The sequence below is a fragment of the Brachyhypopomus gauderio genome, chromosome 1 (assembly GCF_052324685.1).
Source record: "Brachyhypopomus gauderio isolate BG-103 chromosome 1, BGAUD_0.2, whole genome shotgun sequence".
NCBI classification, from domain to species: Eukaryota; Metazoa; Chordata; class Actinopteri; order Gymnotiformes; family Hypopomidae; genus Brachyhypopomus; species Brachyhypopomus gauderio.
Genome location: NC_135211.1, coordinates 21,010,793 through 21,027,323, shown reverse-complemented (window position 1 = coordinate 21,027,323; position 16,531 = coordinate 21,010,793). Strand labels below are relative to the sequence as shown.

Sequence of the window (16,531 nt, the reverse complement as noted above, 5' to 3'; positions counted from 1 at the left end):
TTGTAAGAACCACCAGCACTACAAGCAGATAATGCCCGCTCTATGAGTTACTAGTAGCAGCTCTATGAGTTAATAATGTCAGTTCTGAGTTACTAACAGCAGCTATATGAGTTAATAATGCCAGCTCTGAGTTACTAATAGCAGCTCTATGAGTTAATAATGCCAGCTCTGAGTTTCTAACAGCAGCTCTATGAGTTAAAAATGCCAGCTCTGAGCTACTAACAGCAGCTCTGAGTTAATAATGCCAGCTCTGAGTTACTAATAGCAGCTCTATGAGTTAATAATGCCAGCTCTGAGTTACTAACTGCATCTCTATGAGTTAATAATGCCAGCTCTGAGTTACTAACAGCAGCTCTATGAGTTAGTAACACCAGCTCTGAGTTACTAACAGCAGCTCTATGAGTTAATAATGCCAGCTCTGAGTTACTAACTGCATCTCTATGAGTTAATAATGCCAGCTCTGAGTTACTAACAGCAACTCTATGAGTTAATAATGCCAGGTCTAGTTACTAACAGCAGCTCTATGAGGTAATAATGCCAGCTCTGAGTTACTAAAAGCAGCTCTATGAGTTAATAATGCCAGCTCTGAGTTACTAACAGCAGCTCTGAATTAATAATGTCAGTTCTGAGTTACTAATTGCAGCTCTATGAGTTAATAACACCAGCTCTGAGTTACTAACAGCAGCTCTATGAGTTGATAACACCAGCTCTGATTTACTAACAGCAGCTATATGAGTTAATAATGCCAGCTCTGTTACTAACAGCAGCTCTATGAGTTAATAACACCAGCTCTGAGTTATTAACAGCAGCTCTATGAGTTAATAACACCAGATCTGAGTTACTAACAGCAGCTCTATGACTCTGGAATGGTGTATCCATAGTACCCAGGAGAGTACTGACACCCATTCTGACACAGTGACATTCTGCAATACCACACCTGCTGTAAAGGCAGTAATAGAGATTAAGATTTTGCAAAATATTTTTTTGCATTTTTGTAGACTTACCCAAATATCTTGCAATCTCATGTAAATTATTGGTTCAGTCCAGTTTCTTTCATATATTACGTGTTTAGTGGTATGAATGTAAAAGGATCTAATAATGCGGTTTTTGCACTTCCAGTTTTAGCTCTACTTCAACACAAACATGTTTTAGTTCCTGTGTAGCACTGAACACACTGAGACCCAAACCACACAGCACATGGAAGATCAAAGTCAGTCATAAAGGTGCTCAGGATTTTGACCTCAACATCAGCAAGTCAAAAGCACAGAGACCAAAATAACACAGGTCAAGGTTTAACACGGGATATTGCTGAACCCTTAAAATCCCTCTGTTTTTTTTTCTGAAATCAACACACACACACAAGCCCACACACACACACACACACACACACACACACACACACACACACACACACACACACACACACACACACACACACACACACACACACACACACACACACACACACACAGTGGGTTGCTGAAGGGTGAAGGGATCCACAATTCCACACGAGTGGCCTGAGTGACGGCAACGCTGTAGACCAACTGAACTCAACTTCCTAATGAATAAATGAAAGCAACGAGTGGATCTGTTTACAGTGAAGGCATGTGCAGAAATGGGTCAGAGACGCCAATTAGAAGAGAGGGTGAGAGAGATGCCATATGAGAGAGGGAGAGAGGGAGAGGGAGAGAGAGAGAGAGAGAGCAGACAGTGACAGAACAGAAAGAGAAAGCATGAGAGATAGAGCGAGAAACAGCAGAAAGACAAGTCAAAAGAGAGATTCAGAACAAGAGAGAGAGAAAGAGAAAGAGAGAGAACAAGGAAAGGAAAGAAAAGAACCCCTGTGCCCAGAGGAACGATGCCCATGGAAGGCTGTGGTTATTAAGTGTGACTTTCGGATGAATGTCATCTTTAATCAGATCAGAAACTGAGAGGAACAGGCTCCATTCAGCTCAGTGTGATCAGTCTACTCCATCAGCTAACAGCACTGGACTCAAGGGACTACTGAGTAAGACCTTCACTCTCACACACACACACACACACACACACACACACACACACACACACACACACACACACACACACACACACACACACACACACACACACACAAACAAGACTTCAACATGCACTCTTGAACAGTTTAAGGACCACTGCACATTCTAGGGACATCACTCACGCCGGGCGCTCTAGTCTCCTCCAGCCCATTCACACTGGCGCATTTACTTATTTTTTGGAACACCCTGTTGCCAACTGCCAACATCAAAATGCTGATGGGTTTGTTCTGTTAGACACGTTTGGGCCTGGTGCTCTCACTAGAACCAGAACAAAATCACGAGCCCCATCTGGAGCTGTAGGGCTCCAGTCTGACCGTCCAAGCAGACAGACAGAGGGACAACTGGCTGTGGACCAGGGCAGCCTGTGAGTGCAGCCTCTGCATGCTGACATAGACTTTAAAGCAGCCACATGCCAGCACAGTCCTGGTGCTCCTCCAAGCATGGAGGAGAATCTCCTCGAGAAGCAGACGCAGCTCCCCACAGAACTGCAGCTTAAGCCTGCCAGCCTGTGTCTCCTATGACTGGATTACAGAAGCTAAAAACAACAGCTGTTCATACAAGCACGCACATAAGTGATCGAGCTGTCTCCCGTAGCCGCTAGCCAGCAGAGCGGTGTGTGAGCGGTGTGTGAGCGGTGTGTGAGCGGTGTGTGAGCGATGTGTGAGCGATGTGTATGTGACGCTTGTCCGTTTCAGTGTCTGCTTTTGCTTGCGTGTTTGTGTGTCACTTCAGTCCTGTCCCTTTGTCTCTTTCTTGTCTCTCTCTTGTCTCTCCCTTGTCTCCTGCAGGAGACTTGGGCTACTGCTAATGCAGCTTGGGAGCTGAGGAGAATCTGGAATGAGATACTCAATGCTATAAGATACACTATAAAACACTCCAAGCTCCTCCTCTCTGGATCTAGAAAACCAATGTGACACTCCCTCGTTCTGGGGCAGAATCCCCTATTTCAGAACCACACACAGTACTAGAGCAGATTGCCATACCGCAGTTCTAGAGAGGAACTCCAGACTGCGGCTCTATAGCTGAACTCCTACAGCAAAACTAGAGCAGAATCCTGCTCTCCAGCTGGAGAACAGGACGTGTGAGGGCTGTAGTGTGCTGGAACTGCAGCGTGGACAGATACATGTTACACTTGCTTTGTCTGCTAATGTTATCAGATGGTGTAATCTAAAAATATATATATTACAATCTAATACACCTAAAACAACTCCAGAAAATGAGAGGCTAAAAGATGTAAAAGGCTAAAACATAATTTGACTCTGTCAAAAGTGACAGTCCAAAGCTCTCCACATGAACAGTGAAAAACTCACAAATGGCCCATGGGTGCTGTAACATACATACACACACACACACTCACACACCACATGTACAACTGTCACTCTGTCAACCCACCCTCAACACCCACACACACACACACACACACACACACACACACACACTCCCTCATATTCTCTTACTCATTCTCACCATCTCTCATTCAGCCAATCTTTCTCTCTCTCACTCACTCACTTAAGCACACACAAACACACACACGCATGCACACCGCCCCCCCAAATACACACTCTCTCCCCTTTTTACACACACACACACACACACACACTCACACACACACACACACACACACACATACACACAAACACCTGATATGATCAAAGAACACTCCTCCCTGCATATATGAATCTCATTCAAACAGCAATTAAGCAAATGCAGACAGCTGGTGATCAGAAGTCCAGATTGCATGGACGGAGGTTGAGGTCTCATTTGCACAGCTATCTGCTCTGACATTTACAGAGCAAGCCTTTATTCACCACTGCAGAGGGGAAGGTGACTTTTCATCAGCATGATAAGACTCCAACCACAGCAGAAATATGCTAATAGAATGCAGGTTTTTTTAGCGACTAACGTTCCTGTGGTGTAGTTGTCCTGCCACAAGAAACCAAAGTGCCACACACAACTCAAGCTGTTGATTCCTATTACTGATTTGTAACGGGGATTTTTCTCCTAAAATCTATTTGTACTTTAATACATCACAGAATCTTTGCCCATTTCAGATTAGTAAATTTTACAATTAATTACTTAAGGAATTATTTTTTGCTAATATTGTAACATTGTAATATTCTTTGATATCCGATCAAGGCAGTGGAAGGGTAGCTTTTTGTGGAGGGTTTTAGGTATTGAACAATGTCACCATGAGGCTGATGTCAACACATGAGGCAATGCAGAGTGTGAGCACTTCCACTGCACATTACTGGTGGCTCCACATAACTCATATAAGTTATATGATATAACTATATTTTGTCACGGTGACAGCTCCGGACCCCTCTCTGTGGGCGTGTCGTTACCTCGTCTGCGTGCAGTTATGTCCATGTTTGTAGTTCCGTGGGTGTGGGTCGTCTGTGAGCGTGTTTGTAGTCTCACCTGTGCCTTGTCTCGAGATCACGAGGGTATGTGTTAATCACCTATATAATGTGCGTTCGCGCAATGTCTTGTGCTTGTCTTAGTCTAAAGTTCCGTGCCTGTGTAAGTGTCGTGTGGATGTGCTTGCGGTCCGCACTGAGCTTAACGTTGTTTTGTGTAAATTAAACGTTGTGTGTTGCACCGTTCTACGCTCGTCGTGCCTCCTTCCTTCGAGCGTTACATTATTTAATTTGTTTATCTCTCTCACATTTGAGTAAAACACACAAATATTAATCCAGTTCTACCCAAATACAAGAAAAGGGTGAATCTCAGCTGTGATTGGTTAATTCCAGGGTGCCTTTGGATCTCTGACAGAGAAAGGCGTACATATTAATGGCCATCCGGGTCCTGTGGCAGGAGACCGGGCCTCGGGTCAGACTGTTCCAAGGGCTGTTCCATCACCCTTTCCCGTCTGTACGCCACTGTCACACCATATGGCCTCATGGGAAACAGTGTGCCAGGGTGAGAACTAGCTGGCACAACCAATCAGAATCAAGAACCCATTCCATTCTGCCAATGGGGTGGGGGTAGGGGTGGTTATTGGGCAGAGACACCAGGTGCGAGAGAAATGGAAAGATGGAAAATGACAGACAGACAGACAGATAGACAGAGATAGATAGATAGATAGATAGATAGATAGATAGATAGATAGATAGATAGATAGATAGATAGATAGATAGATAGATAGATAGAGACAACAAGTGAGTAAAAGTGCAAGAGAGTCATGAAAATATGAAGGGAGAGAATTAGCATGACAGAGTGAGAGAGGGGCGGAGAGAGTAAACATAAAAAAGACACACATTTATATTCGGTTTCCACAATAGTGAATATTCAAACAATCCTTTAGGAGTCACAATGAGTTCTTCTGAAAATTCTAACTTGGCAGTGAATGAACTGTTGGGCTTTCTGTGCCATCAAACAACACATTTAAACCCATCAAGACAAACAGTACTAGATCCCAAAAGAGCAAAGACTGTCTCAGCAGTGTCGGGACAACCAAGACTGAGCTACACCTTCTGACTGAATGTACTTGAATGAACATTTACTCAGATTAGAATTACATTTCATACCTAAATTAGTTACTGCTGTTTGCTGATTCATTTCAGTGATTTAAATCTATTTTACCTTTTGTTTCTCGCTTTCTTAATTTCTTCATCAAAGTTTTGGCAATACAAGTGTGAAAATTTGTCACACCAATAAAACACTCTTTCCCCTCTCTCCTCACTCCCCTCCCTCGCTCCCCATATACCTTTTCTTTTTCCTTTCTTTTGTTTCAGCCAGTCTCTCCATTTTAACTTTCCTTGACCTGTGCTCCACACCTCTTTCCTTTTTCTTTTCATTTTCCTCTGTTTCTCTCTCTCCTCCCTACCTCTCTCTCTGTCTCTCCCCCTCCCTCTCTCCATCTCCCCCTCCCTCCCTCTCTTCCTCTCCCTTTTCCTCCTTCACTCCTTCCATCTGGGTGATGTCAGCAGCTCCATGCTGTGCTGTGCGGCCCCTGAGACCAGAGTGCATCTGTGAATATGACATATCTAATGCATTTACAATGTGCACTACAGGGTACACATGTTTGTGCATCTGTGTGTGCATGCAAACATATGGATGTATATTTGTGTGTGTGTGTGTGTGTGTGTGTGTGTGTGTGTGTGTGTGTGTGTGTGTGTGTGTGTGTGTGTGTGTGTGTGTGTGTGTGTGTGTGCTTGTTTTATGCCACACTGAAGGATGCCAGCCTAGGTCCTGCCAAAAGTGCCATCTGCTTGTGAAGTCGACACGAAGCTTGGAGCTGTCAACACTTCCCCGCCCCATCAAATACTCCTCCTCCCAAACGTCTCTCCCTCTTCCTCCCTCCATCTCTCTCCCTCTTCTCCATCTCTCTCTCCCTCTCTCCCTTTCTGTCTCTCTCACATGATCCCTGTCTCTCCCTTTCACATTAAACAGCACTCTCAGCCTCAGCGTAGGGGTGTGTCTCCACCTCTCCTCCCTCACCACAGCTCAGCGTAGGCGTGTGTGTCCACCTCGCTCAGCTGCAGGACACATTTACTCATTTATACACCGCGGCCTTCATCGCACGGTGGCACCGTCACCGAACAAACGCGGATCCATCGGATTCAACAGGATCCATCCACGGAGGATACCTGACGGGGGACGGAGCGTGCGTACAGGAACCGGAGGACACACAGAGCACTCCCCTAGCCAAGACGGTGCCTCTCCTCCCTATTTAATCATTAAGTCTTTTGACCTTCAGTGATACAGAGAAGCCTGCTCCATAAGCTGCCTATAGGCAGGTACGGCTGAATGAAATATCACCCTGACATTTACGCTACACAGCAGCGCTGCCAGCCTCTCTAACAATAGAGTGATTAGAGGCGAGACCGCTAGGTGCTGTGTGCGTGCACGTGTGTGTGTGTGTGTGTGTGTGTGTGTGTGTGTTGTGCTTTTTTGCCCCAACAAGCACATATTCTTTGTTTTTTCATCTTTAAAACCAAGGCAACACACATTTTCCTCATTTCAGCACACACGCTCTCTGTGACTTGCATGTTCACAGACATACATGCACATGCTCTTTCAATTGCCAATCATACACACATACATACACACACACACACATTCACATGCATGCAAACACACACACACAGACAGTGCTCCTCGGGGCTGTGGTGTGTAAGCAGTCAGAATGAATCAGTCTCAGAATGTTCAGCTCAGGGAGAGAGATCTCTCCTATGCATAGTTCAGCTGTGCATCTCACAGACTAGGGCAAGATGTGTGTGTGTGTGAGCGAGTGTGTGTGTGAGTGTGTGCATGTGTCTGTGTGTATATGTTTGTATGGCATACACTAAATGTCTCTGACATTGTACTTACATTTCAAAGCCTAATTAGCCCTCGTTGGCTTTCCTGTCCAGCATGCATTTGATTTCAAACTGATCAACGAGTGAAGCAATACAGCCGGCAGTGTAGAACTGGGCTCATCTCCATCATGAACTTCAGCTGCCTTGCTTTAGAAGGCCAGGCTGGTTCCTCTAAACACATTTGCCACATCTGTCTTATAGATAGATAGATAGATAGATAGATAGATAGATAGATAGATAGATAGATAGATAGATAGATAGATAGATAGATAGATAGATAGATAGATAGATAGATAGATAGATGTGTATACATGTGTGTGTGTGTGTGTGTGTGTGTGTGTGTGTGTGTGTGTGTGTGTGTGTGTGTGTGTGTGTGTGTGTGTGTGTGTGTGTGCGTGCGTGTGTGTTTGTGTGTTTTCAATCTAAGAAGAACTCATTTGAGTGCCTGCAGTGTGGTCGTCTGGGCTGAAATCTCATGTCTGATCTCTCAGTTTATCTTATGATCTCCTGCCCAATCTTGGTTCTTTATTTCTCTCTCTTGGTCTCTTCATTTCTCTGTCTCACTCTTCCTATGTCTCTTCCTCTCTCTCTTTCTGTACGTCTCTCTCCATCCCTCTATCTCGCTCACTCTCTCTGGTATAGTAATTGCTTTTCTTCCCTCTGTGCTCGGAGAGACAGTGTGTGTGTGTGTGTGTGTGTGTGTGTGTGTGTGTGTGTGTGTGTGTGTGTGTGTGTGTGTGTGTGTGCGTGCACGTGTGTGCGTGTTATCTTCCGCCAAGGGGCCAAAGAGCACCTTTATCTACTCTCCTCTGAGACCAGGGTATAAGAACGTCTGCACACACACACACAAACACACACACACACACACACACACGCACACACAGACACAGACACACACACACATACAGACACACACACACACGCCCACCCACCCAGATAAAACAGATGAAGACAGTGGTTGGGGGCTAACCTGACAGACAGAAACAGGCAGGTGGAGGTGCTCCAACGCAGGCAGAGGCGGAGGGACTGTGATGATAAGTGTGGGTCAGCCACATGACTCTAGTAGCTGGTTACATCAGAGAGCACAGTGTTAGTGCGCCAGCCCTCAGGTCTGCTCCATGACACCCATGCTGCCAGGGCTTTTTTTTAGTACACCACCTAACACCCAAGTGACTCAAGAGTAATGAGACTAAAGTTGAATCACAAGACAGCGAATCTAGGCTGACTGTTCTGAGCACGTTAACCAGACTGGAAGTGAGGTGGGATACTGAGGCAGTGTCTTCAAGTGTTCTTCACACGTACCAAAATGTGGTAGACTAGAATCAAGGGACCTACCAACCCTTACGCCCATTAATCATGTGTAATATGTATGAATTAATCAAAACTGACCTGGACGGGTGACAGAGGGGCAAAGGGGTTAGAGGAGTCGGGCATTTCTAGTGCTTGGGGCATGTAGGAAGGAGCACTCTGGTGGCTGGGAGTGTGGGAGTTGCAGGGCAGGAGGACAGGTAGTGGGTAGTGGGCTTGTGGGAGGACAGGTAGACAGCGAAGCAACCTGATGATGATGCAACCTCTCCCGTTTGTGCTCCCTATGGTAAAAGGCCAATGATGTCACTCACATGCAATGATGCATACAGAACTTGGCAGGTGGTGCCTCTAGTTCAGCAACATATTTGTTATATACAGTGAGTCCCCGCTTAACGACGGGTCTGGTTAATGACGGACCGAAGTTACGACCGACTTTTTTTCTATTTTGGAGCAGTGGCAGCACAGTGGAGTGTTGTGGAGTGTTGTGGAGTGTTGTGAGGTGTTGCCTCCACCGCAGCCCATCTCGGCAACAAGATCGCTCTTTCTCACGCTGTACGCACGCACGAGAACTTTGTTAATTGTTCTCTATACTGTATTTACGATCAAAGCGTATCTAAATCTAGGGTCACGCTTAACGACGAAAACTGCTTTACGACTGACTTTTCAGTCTCTAACCCCGTCGTTAAGCGGGGACTCACTGTATACTGCCCACCCTTTCTGTACCACCCACCTACTGTAACAGGATGAAAACTGGTCATCTTTAGTGTGAGTGTAAAGGGTGTAGTCCAAGTGTAAAGGGTGTAGTCCCAGGGTAAAGGCTGTGTAAAGGGTGTGCGAGTGTAAAAGGTGCAGTCCCAATGTAAAGGGTGCAGTCCCAGTGTAAAGGGTGTAGTCTTGAGTGTAAAGGGTTTAGTCTGAGTGTAAAGGGTGTAGTCTGAGTGTAAAGGCTGTAGACAGAGTGTAAAGGGTGTAGTCTGAGTGTAAAGGGTGTAGTCAGAGTGTAAAGGCTGTAGTCTGAGTGCTATCTCAGGTCTTTGCATCCCCCTCTGAGTGCTATCTGAGCCCTGTTTTTCTATGGCAGCCTTCACAAATTTTACTTTTATTGCTTTTGTCCAGGGCAACTTACAGGAGAGCTTTGTTGCATCTGTGTGAATTAGAGTAGCTGACCTCTGGGAGAGAGGGAAATAAACACAAATGTGTTGTTTTGTAATTATTATCTAAGATTTGAGACTGTTTAAGTGCCTTTTGAAGAGGTGAGGATCACAGTTGGTTGAACAGACCGGGGACGTTCATTCCTCCACCACACCACACAGAAGAGAACGGAGCATGTCTCACCATCTTCTTGGGCGTGCTGCTTTGAGCCGAGCTGTAACTCAGGCACAAAACATGCCTGATGCAGGCACTGGCCACTGATTCTGGGCAGGAAGGGGCTGGACCATTCTTGGCTTTGCAGGTAAGCTTCTGGGTTTGACATGCAGACACCTTTCACTCTGCTGTAGTCTTTGCATGATCACTGTAATCCAGTTATTCTTACTGCCTTAAGTGAACTGCATTACAACATGATGCCGTCATTACAGAGTTAGCACAAGTTTTGAATCACTAATATGGATGTCTGTGTGAAAACACGGAATGGTGCCAACACACACATACCCACTCTGAGCACTCTGTCCATCCATGTGTGAATCAGTTTGATATTCTACGTGAGTGTGATGATTATCATGTGTCATTTTCTTCATCCTCGTCATGTCATCGCCCTTCATCATCAACACCCCTCGTCCTCATAATGACCCTCACTAACACGACCATCATCACCCACCATCATATTCGTCTTTGTCTCATATTCACTCCATTCCCCGACTGCTATTCAGACGAATGCGTCCGCTGGTGCTCGATCGGGCGAGCAAAGGGGCTTTGGGGAATAAACTCAGTAATGAACAGTAAACCGGTTTCCCATAAGAGAATCACGATCCATCACGGCCCCTATCGGCTGTAGTACTTGATCTATGGACACACAGTCATCTTAACACCCACTTAATGAAAGAAAATCCAACGCCAGTCAGCAGCGATCCGCACTCAAACAGACTCAATAGTCTCCCCGGCGCTGTCGCATCTTCTATCTCCTTATTCATTTCCTGAACAGCGGCAGGCGCGCGCCTGCGATAATGGAACGGATTAAGAGCTCCGGAGGAGAGCGGAGCGGGAATAGAGCCGTGCAGATCTGGGCTGACCATGTGAGGAAACGCTACAGCAACTGGCACGCCAGATAAGACCGCGCGCCGAGAGCACGGCGAATGGGAATAGCGCTTATTCTGGCTACAAAAGCCCGTAAAACAGAGCGAGCCTCTTCCCATGTCAGTAAACCGTGACAATGAGACTGGCAGAGCGCGCGGATACGCACGGGGAGACCGCCGGTGCCGCTTTCCAACATGAAGGAAACAAAACGTGCTCAAAAATATGCACAACATCCTCCAAAAAGTTGTCAACATTTACCAAACATCACCTGGTATGTCAACATGTACAATGCAAGAAATCCGAACGCAAACTACAAATATACTGTCTTGCAGTATATGTGGTACATTATTGGTTTTCCTTAGATTAAGTTAATCATACTTTTATATCGCGAGGCAGGTGATGCTAAACAGACTCGTTCATTTATCCGGTACATGACAATCACCCCCACGTTTGTTCAGCGGCGTAAGCTTATGGATGACGCGTCCATTCATTAAAAAAACAGCATAAATAAACATCGCGCAAATCATTTAAATTAATATCCCCGCCTATTTTAACTTAAAAGAAAAATCTGACAGAAAAAGCATCCTACCTGTCTTTGTACTGAACTCAGGAGGGTACAGGAGGGCAGGGATGTGTCGCTTTCAACCTTCAACAACGCAAAGATAACGTCCTGTTAGTTAAACCACCGACCAGTTCACGCAAGAGACGCAGTGACTCTCAAATTGTGATTGAAAGCGTGCGCTTTAGCCGGATACCACTGTGCGTTTCCACCGTACCCCGCAGCTATGACATTAGGCGGGGGGTTATGTTTGAAAGAGGCTATGTTCAGTCACTAACTCACACGCAGCCGATAGAGCGAAGTGTGTTTGAATGAATGAAGTGAACTCGCAATACTCCAGGCACAACACGTAGGCACAGACGGAGTCTAACGTCACCCGGCACGGACCCTCCGCACACTGAGGGTCCAGCCTCGGCGTGGACTGCTTGGTTTTCTCCCGCAACTTTCGCCTTATGCGGGACCTGTTTCTTTTTACTGTCTCTAATTCCGCTTATATTAAGATTATCTCATATATCATTTGTGTATTTTGTGCTGCATACTTCAGATCGGTGTTGGTAGCCAACTGACCCCACGTGTGTTTCGCTACAGAGAATACTGTATACATACGCGTACTTTAAAAAACACGAGACGCCGGTTTTCGCACTAATCTATCAGCCTCGTGTGACGGTCACCGGTTGAAACGTTACCTTGCGTTCATGCTCGCGGGGAAAAAAACCGCCGCACTCTTTTTAAACACTGACATCTGTGGATGAAGATTTGCAACTGCAGTCCGCGGTTTATCGGTTTGCGGAGTAACCGCGATTCGGCGGACTTGGGTTTGCTTTATCGTCGAGCGTGCGTTGCGTTAACCAAGCAGCATGATTAAAAAATTGCGAGCAATTATAAATCAAAACTCATTTGAAATCACTTTGACAGAATGGTAAGCTAAATTTGAGATCAATTCCATTTTTAAGTGCATTTAAAATTCATAAACAGAATAAGTAGTTTTTCGCCATACAGGTGGAAACGTGGTAAAGAGCCTCTACATGTCCAGCTCTCTTCGCTGCGTTTAGTATCTTCGTGCTCCCCCACACTTGTCCTTTAATCTTAATTAGCTGCTAAGATTTCATCCATCAAGTACAGTGGTTAAATTTACACGAATAATTATCAAAGAGTGTATTATAAAAATGGATACAAAAAATGGATAACTTTGCTTTGTAAATTGTAACAAGAAATCAGTTTGCTACTGCTGTACCTTTGTTAAAATATATTTTTAACAATTTACTTTATAACCTTTATTGCAACTGTAAGTGGCAATCCTAGTACTTTGGTTAAGCATTTGCAGTGATTTAAGGCAAAAGGACTTCAATATTAAGGAGCAATATTGCTCTTACCTAAGAAAAAATGTTGTGGCGTTTTTCATTTGTTTTTAACCCTGGGGGTTTATCTGTAAGTGTGACATCCACAATAGTCTGCCTGAAAACAACTGTCTAAACAGTTATACTACCACCTATTTGTTCTGGATGTGAGATCTGTGTCTGAATCCAGATACAGACTAGACACAGTTCACACTAGAGTGTGGTAAACCTGAGTTCAATGTGTATTCATACATGAGAGAGCTGGACCTGAATCCTGTGTTTATTCACACCTGAGAGAGCTGGACCTGAATCATGTGTGTGTTCACACCTGAGAGAACTGGACATGAATCCAGTGTGTTTTCACACCTGAGAGAGCTGGACCTGAATCATGTATGTGTTCACACCTGAGAGAACTGAACATGAATCTAGTGTGTTTTCATACCTGAGAGAGCTGGAGCAGAGTCCTGTGTGTGTTCACACCTGAAAAAACTGGATCTCAATCCTGTGTGTATTCGCACCTGAGAGACCTGGACCTGAACCCTGTGTGTAATCACACCTGAATGAGCTGGACCTGAATCCTGTGTGTATTCACACCCAAGAGAGTTGGACCTGAACCATGTGTGTAATCACACCTGAGAGAGCTGGACCTGAATCCTGTGTGTATTCACAACTGAGAGAGCTGGACCTGAACCTTGTGTGTATTCACACCCGAGCTGGACCTGAATCCTGTGTGTATTCACACCTGAGAGAGCTGGACCTGAACCTTGTGTGTATTCACACCTGAGAGAGCTGGACCTCAGCAGATCTGTCCAGCTTCAGCCAAACAGATGGTAAGCTTTCACCTGTATCCTCATGGGGGGTACCTGGCCATGAGGATCAATTAGGCTTTGCAACACACAACAGCACAGCTAGGTAGGGCACATAGCTGCTGTAGTTGCTGTGGTGGAACAGTGCTGTAGGGTAGCTAAGTTTGGCACGGAGCTCAAAGCACAGACACTCTGCTAACTGTTATCAGAGAAATGAAGGAGAACTGTTTCACCTTCAAAGTCGTTCACTTTCCCAGTGTCAAATTTGTACAAATGTACTCATATGAACACTTATGAATGCACTTAAATTAAAATAATTATGGGTAGTTGAGTTTTTATAACTACATTAATATCTACATGGTTGCTCACAATTAAACCTCACTTTGAGTCAGGAAGCCATAGATTTAATTTTATTTCAATTTAAAAGCACATTGGTTAAAAAAAGAGGACACAGTGGTATAGTCTTCTCCTTTCATTCCTTTTTAATCAGAGAAATAATTGCAAGTAGTTAGACAAATAGTTTTTTTTCACACTTGTTTACCAACACAGTGCGGCCTCTTGGTAGAAGGTGTGAGCAGGCAGGCGGACCATGTGGGTTCAGGGCCAAACCCGCGCAGAACACAGCATTTATTTTTATGGGCTTGCTGTGGCATGGGTTTGTGTATGCTGTCCTTTGCCCTAACAACTGCTTCAGAACTATTACGCTCTTCTTCTGCTGGATCAAGAGTTCTGAACTCAGCACACCAATCCGAGGGTCTTCATGAACATTCTGGGACTGGCAGTAGCCGTTAGATCATTCCAGAAAACAAACTGAGAAGACAGTTGTTCTAGAGATGTTCTAGAGATGTTTGGACTGGTGTTAGTGCACATTAGTGGTCTCATCTTATCGTGTTTCCTTAATAAATATCTTAAACAGGCTTTAAGAATGCAAAGAAAGCCTGTCAAAGTCTTGTCTTCTTCATTCTTCCTCAAGACAACACAGAGCATGTCAGTATCCAGTTATCTGTATCTGTACAGACTGAAGTACATTTAAAATGCAATTTTTTGTATTATTTACACTTACAATCTGTGCAGTATTTAAACATTCATGAGACTATTCCTACTGGATGGTACAAGCCTTAAAAGAAACAAGAAGAGTCCAAAATAGCAGAGACGTCTGTTCACATCATGCACATATGCATTCACACACACACACATACACACACAATTCTTAGATCTAAAAGGGCAAATCAGCGTAAAGATGACTAGTAAAACAAGAACCATGGTAGTTTGGCTTGTGTAAATTTGATCAGCTGTCTCTAGATATGCAAAAGATTGTTCCCAAGCTTGAAGGAAACCATACAGGAAGTCTGTTTCATGGATGTGGTCTTTAGGGATTCCAGTGCTGGGTCAGTTTTCCCAGCAGGTGGTTAAATCTGTGTGGAAATCCACTTTCTGGCAGCGTGAGACAACCGTTCACCATCACACATCATTTATGCATTTTCCACAGTTGGCATTTCCAGACATATGTCACTGTAGAAAAATATGGACTGTGTAGAGTCTGCTCCTGGTTGGCATGGTACTGGTAGTGTTTCTAGTTGGCATGGTACTGGGAGTGTTCCTGGTTGGTGTGAAACTGAAAGTGCTCCTGGTTGGCATGGTACTGGGAGTGTTTCTGGTTGATATGGTACTGGGAGTGTTTCTGGTTGGCATGGTACTGGGAGCAGGGTCGCCAACTTTTCAAGATCACTTGGAGTGAGATTTGAACCTGGAAGGGGTGGCGAGTATAAATTGTTGACCGGGGGGGGGGGGGGGGGGGGGGGGACACATAAGTTGTTACCGGGCGGGGTGTAAAATGGACACAAAATGGACACAAAAAAGTATTATATCGCGATCGATCGATCGCCAGTGGTTGGTGCCAGCGAACTAGTAACTCGTTGAATCATAGATGTGGATCAGAGGTAAATAAACTAGATTTTTTTCTGCCGTGAGAAATCGGATGTGTGGCGTGAGAGCGTGTCAAATGACAGTCAAATGCGTGTGTCACACGCTCAATGCGTGAGAGTTGGCAACCCTGCTGGGAGTGTTTCTGGTTGATATGGTACAGGCAACTCAGACTATACCCACTCCCTGCTCATCTTCACAGGGCCACCGTGCATGAGGACGTGGGGCTGGAGTCAGACAGGTGTCACACACTTAGGATCGAAGGGACTGAACTCTCTACCAAATATACTTTTTGTTATTTTTGGTTATTAGTTTAGTGTGGTAGTGTGTGAACAAGAATATTATAGGTGTAACGTTGATTAAATTAATTCAACATGCTAAAGCAAATTCACGTATAGAAATATAATATGTTAAGCAAAACGGGAATTTGAAATTGATTTGACAGGACAATAATTTGTAAAATGAAACTTTGAAAGGAAACTATATTCATCATCATAATTATCATAACAAAAGCTTTTAATAGTTTAAACCTCTCTTGGTCAGTCAGTGTCCTGAATCAATTTACATGTTTGTTGCTTTTGTTCTGTGTGTGTTGTGTATTTGTGTTTTATGTGCTTGGAAATATTTCACTTTACTGTAATGCTACCTTGTGCTATTTGTTTGGTCTTTATGAGACGTGTGTGTGTTTGTACTGTTTAATGTTAACATCAAGCTGCCAGGGACTAGATGAACACCAGCCACATGACTAAATCTGACACACTTACATCCTGAGAGAATGATGGTGATTAATGTGGGCTGGTCCTGTAAAACACATGACAGGTGTATAGGGCTTAGTGTGTTGATATGTGCTTGTGTGTATGTGCTTGTGTGTATGTGCTGGTGCAAGTCTGTAGGTGGTCAAGGTTGTGTGAGTGTGTAGGTCAATTGGTCTGTGTGTGTGTGCTGTGTAGGTCAATAGGTCTGTGTGTTAGGGCAAGTATACAGTGCTGTGTGTGTGTGTGTGTGTGTG

The 16,531-nt window shown here is 44.7% G+C and overlaps 1 protein-coding gene across 5 annotated transcripts in view; it reads right to left on the bottom strand.

The window, feature by feature from the left end:
• The window catches only part of LOC143512176 (plexin-A2-like), a 97,581-nt gene extending 85,666 nt beyond the window's left edge, over nucleotides 1–11,915 (bottom strand). The window contains exons 1-2 of one of the 5 annotated variants that reach the window (XM_077002184.1): nucleotides 11,739–11,823; nucleotides 11,487–11,543 (exon numbers count right to left, since the gene is read on the bottom strand). The gene's annotated coding sequence lies outside the window, so the exon portion shown is untranslated. Of the gene's footprint in view, nucleotides 1–8,327; nucleotides 8,409–11,486 lie in introns of those variants that run through there. The other 4 variants (XM_077002212.1, XM_077002201.1, XM_077002175.1 and 1 more) reach the window with 4 other exon arrangements.
• Between the last annotated feature and the right edge of the window lie 4,616 nt (nucleotides 11,916–16,531).